General features: G+C 37.7%; 1 pseudogene; it reads right to left on the bottom strand.

Annotated features, from left to right (window-relative positions):
* Positions 1-1,812: 1,812 nt before the first annotated feature.
* On the bottom strand, positions 1,813-4,344 carry LOC103018943 (SNRPN upstream reading frame protein-like; annotated as a pseudogene).
* Positions 4,345-4,627: the final 283 nt, after the last annotated feature.

Genomic DNA, 4,627 nt, shown 5'->3' with positions numbered 1-4,627 from the left:
CTCTTTAAGTCTACTACAGACTGCAATACTGAGAACATGTGTTACCGAACCAAACTTGGGTCTGCTTACTCATGCACAGTAAAGCCAATCTACTGACACCAGGTTGTGGTGAAGGAAAATGCAGTGTTTACTGCAGGGTGCCAAGCAAAGAATCCAGGGCAGCTAGTGATCAAAAAGCCCGAATTCCCCAATGCCATTCAGGGAAGCATTTTTAAAGGCCAGGTGAGGGAGGGGGGTTGCAGGGTATGTGATTAGCTCGTGCACAGTTCTCTGATTGGCTGATGGTGAGGTAACAGGGTAGTGTCACAGGGGTTAACATTATGAATCCTCAGTCTCCAGTAGGCCTGGGGGGACTACATGCTCAAGGTCATCAAGTAATTAACCTCTTCCATTTGGTGGGGGTTTTAGCATCTGTAAAACAACTTGGGAAATGTGCATCAGGTACTGTTATCTAGGTACTTTAGAGAGGAGCTAAAGGAGAGGATACAGGGAAGGGGTCTGTCCCAAGAAGGACCCATAGGGTCCTGCTCCATTACACATGTATTTTCTTCCTTGATTTCTCTTCCTGTTATTGCCTTTCCATGTATCTTTGTGATTTATAATCTCAGCTATTGAGCTTCTGATTATAACTGCTGAAATAACTACAATGTTCGACTAAATTGAGGGAAAATCAAACTTTTCTTCAAATTGATTTTCTGAAATGAATGGCCAAGGGTGAAATTTGAAACTTAAGCAAAATTCTATGTATTTCTAAACAATTTATTCTTGGCAAGTACAGAATAACTTAATCATTTTAAAACAGAAGTATAAAAATTAGTCACTGCATAATAGGCAATATCGCTCCTCATTATTTGTAGATTGCACATTTGTGAATTTGTTTCCCTGCTAAAATTTATTTGTAAATCATAACTCAAATTCAACTCACGCTGTGCATTTTCTGTCATTTGCGGACTTGTGCAGTGAAAAAAAATTTGAGTCGCCAGTGTGCAGGTTCCCCGCTGAAGTCAAACAAGGCCGCACTTGGCTTTCTTATTTCAGCTCTCATACTGTAAACAACTGTCCTTTGTTCAGTCTATTTGGTGCTACATTTTTTGTGCTTTTTGTTGGTGATTTTCCTGTTTCAAATGGCCCCCAAGCCTAATGCTGAAGTGCTGTCAAGTGTTTCTAAGCTCAAAAAGGCTGTAATGTGACTTACAAAGAAAATACATGTGCTAGGTAAGCATCATTCAGGCATGAGTGCTGTTGGCTATGAGCCTAATGTTAATGAGTTAACAAAATATATTAAATAAGGTGTATTTAAACAGAAACACACATAAAACAAGGTTATATATTGATAAGTTGATGAAAATGTTGTGACCAAAGGCTCACAGGAACCTAACCTTGCATTTCCCCTAGGAGCAATAGTTCAATACTTTATAAAACATAACTACTGCAAATAACAAGAATCAATTGTATTTTAAATCTGGGTTCAGTTAGAACTGCCAAGAAATCAGCTACACAAATAAATTTAAAGTATCTTTCTATGCCAAGATCTCTGGGTCATAGGCCCTTGAACTTTTCCATAAAAGGAGTACTGAAATTAGGTTAATTTATTTTCATGAAGATAATTCCCTATTTTCAGAAATAAAGATGTCTGCTATCAGCAAATGTATCTCTAACAAAGCTTAAAAAGCACATTTGAAAATTCTTAGTTACCTTTTTTTTTTCATGGATAATATCTTTATTACATTGTCAGCTTATTTATATACATTGACACATTGTCAAGCTAGTTTTGCCCGTTCGAATCAGATACCATGATGTTTCAATACTGCTTTAACCACCTCTTGGTGTCTCAGCTAAGAAAGCTTGTCTCAGTTCTACCTAGAAATCTACCACAGGTACTTGCTGCTGCTGAGATTGTTTCAGGTATACAACAGACACTCTTGGTTGCTCAGTGTGTCCTTCTTGGTTTGCCTTAGACGTCCACTTCTGCTATGTGGTGTCCAGTAGTCCAGCCCAGGTGTAAGCCATCCCTGGCCCACCCCCCATCGAGCCAATGGCCGCTCCTCAGACCAAAGTGTCAGGCATCTCCAGCCGCCACTCAGTTCTCCTTAGTTACCTTATAACACAGCAACAGTGAACATGTGTGATTGTGTGATTAGGTTACCAAAATGATTGTTGCCAAGGTATATAACACCATAGAGTGAAACAATTTTTTAAAAACTCAGGCATCAAAAAGATTTTTCTCTTTGTCTAGTTTCCTAAATGCATTTAAGATACTGCGTAAGCTAAATAAGGCCAAATGAAAACACAGCTAGGTATGATTTTGTTGTGGTGGTGAGTTGTTTGGTTGTTGGTGGATATCAGTTGAAGTCAATTCTGTTTCTTAGAGTAGAAAATGTCTTAGGTATACTGTGTTGCTAAATAACAAAACCAATATTATTTTGCTTTGAAACAATTTATTCTACCATCTCAATTTTTACAACACCAGATTTGCAATATATGGAAGTCTACAGTAAGTTTGACAAGTGACTTGGGTTACAAGCAAACAAAGTAGAGTTCCATCCGTTTGCAGTTCAGGTGCAGTGATGCACCCTAAGTAAGAAGGGCTGTGAAAAGAACAACAGGACTACTTTGATCGTTCTATAGGCAAAGCACAGTAAGTGTTGATTAATGTGTGATTTATTGACAGGTTATGAACCAGGGAGGCAAGAGGGTGGCCAGCTGGTCATTGCCTAATGTTTAAATTGTGGCATCTGAATGATTTTCACTTTCCTCCAGCACATTTCCTGTATTCCCATTTTAAGTCACTGCAGTAATAGATTTTCTACCAGTAACTTTCACCTACTCTTTAGCCATCAGAGGACCTGATATTTGGCACTAACTCTAGGTATTTTCCCATGCTTTTTCTTGGCTTTATTTCTTCCCATTATGCCTTTTAAATAATAAATGTAATTAGCGGTTCCATAAGGCTTAATATTTAAAGCACTTTCATAGTTGTTAAAAAGTCAGTCCTTACCACATCCATGAAAGTTAGACCAGGTCTGTTCTGTTGTCTACCCCAGGTGCCTTCCTGTCAAAAATAAAAACTTTATAAACTCCTTTTAATGAAGGACCACATTTTGTATATTCTCAACAGACCAGGGTGTAAGTCCTGAGGACTTAATCCAAGTTTAACAGTAACTGGGACATGTGCTAAGGTACTGTCGAACATATGCTATTTTGAACAAGGGATCACGTCTTATTTTATTAATCTTGTATATAATACATAACACATTTCCATACACACCTGGGCAATCAGAAGAAAATTGATGACTATGAGTAAGGTAAGTAAAATATAGTCCCTCCTGGATTCAAAGTGATCATCTAATTGAGGCAAATTACCTTATCCAGGATTTGCTTATAATACAAAATGTAGCTCTGAAAAGCTTAATGATATTGAATTGGTACCCCTTTGAACTAAATTACTTCTTTAGAGAGCAAAATGGTCTTCCTGGAAGAGGTAATTTACCTTAAACATAGGAGCACTTTACCTCAAAGAAAGAGTACCAATTTGCTCTGGGAACTCCATGCTTTTGTTGCCGACCCCCCTACACAAAGAATTGGCCATTGCAAACTATTTGTCTACTACTGTTTAGGTACTTCAAAATATAGCCAGTGTTTTCCTCCTTAAAGTGGCCGTATTGGAATGTTAACTCCCTGAGGACAGGGATCTGCTCTTAGGGGGAAACTTAGACCGTGATAATTAAAATAGTATGCTTGGAAAAGGTTTGACATTTCATGAGGGGAAATTTCTTCATTGCTATGACTCTCACACAAATGAGGTGAAAATTGCTGATAATCCTTTTTAGGTACAGCCTATTTGAGGGAATAGCCCACTCCTTCTAGCTGAATTCACTCTCTGACCCCTTGAAAACTAACAATAGTCCAGATCCAGATAATCCCTGCAGTCAGTCTTTTATCAAACTGTTCTTATAAATGCTAATGAAGAGCCTCCCTTGAGTTCCCATACTTTGTATTGTAGACCAACCCTCTGCTCCAAGCACTGTTTTAGGCGTGATGCCTTTTGTACAAACATTCTCTAATACTCTTATACAGTGGATGTACTATTTGGATTTTATTTTTCTTGCATTTCAATGTTGCCCTCCTGCATATTTTAATGAGCCATCCCTAAATCCTTTTTATTGCTGTGGTTGTTTTCACTGTTGTTTTTGTTGAGAAATGGAATTAGCAGGGGCCAGATAGAGGAAAATATTACCTATATTTATTTCCTTACCACTCAATATCTACAAGCATTCTATTCCCATCTATGGTATTCATTGCAAACCTGTCCAGGTTAGGCCTTGGTTTTTGTCTTTCTATCATGTTTCTAAGCTGGCAAATCTTTGTTCTTTGTGGTCATCGTAATTTAAAAAAAAAAAAAAACCTCATATCAGCTCTGAATGTAATGTCCGTCGATCTTTAACAAGGCTATTAAACAAGAATATTGTTAATATCTGAAACTATTCTGACATTATCCTATATTTTCAAACCACCTGATATTGTTCAAGTGAGCTTTCTTCATTTTCTTGGTCGCTAACAGACGAGTCACTAATAATCATTTTTTTGTCAGACCTTTACAACCTAGCGTTTACCACAATTCTGGTTT

The sequence above is a fragment of the Balaenoptera acutorostrata genome, chromosome X (genome assembly GCF_949987535.1).
Source record: "Balaenoptera acutorostrata chromosome X, mBalAcu1.1, whole genome shotgun sequence".
In the NCBI taxonomy this organism is placed as follows: Eukaryota; Metazoa; Chordata; class Mammalia; order Artiodactyla; family Balaenopteridae; genus Balaenoptera; species Balaenoptera acutorostrata.
Note: the sequence above shows the minus strand (reverse complement) of the source record. Positions and strands in the feature narration are given on the sequence as shown.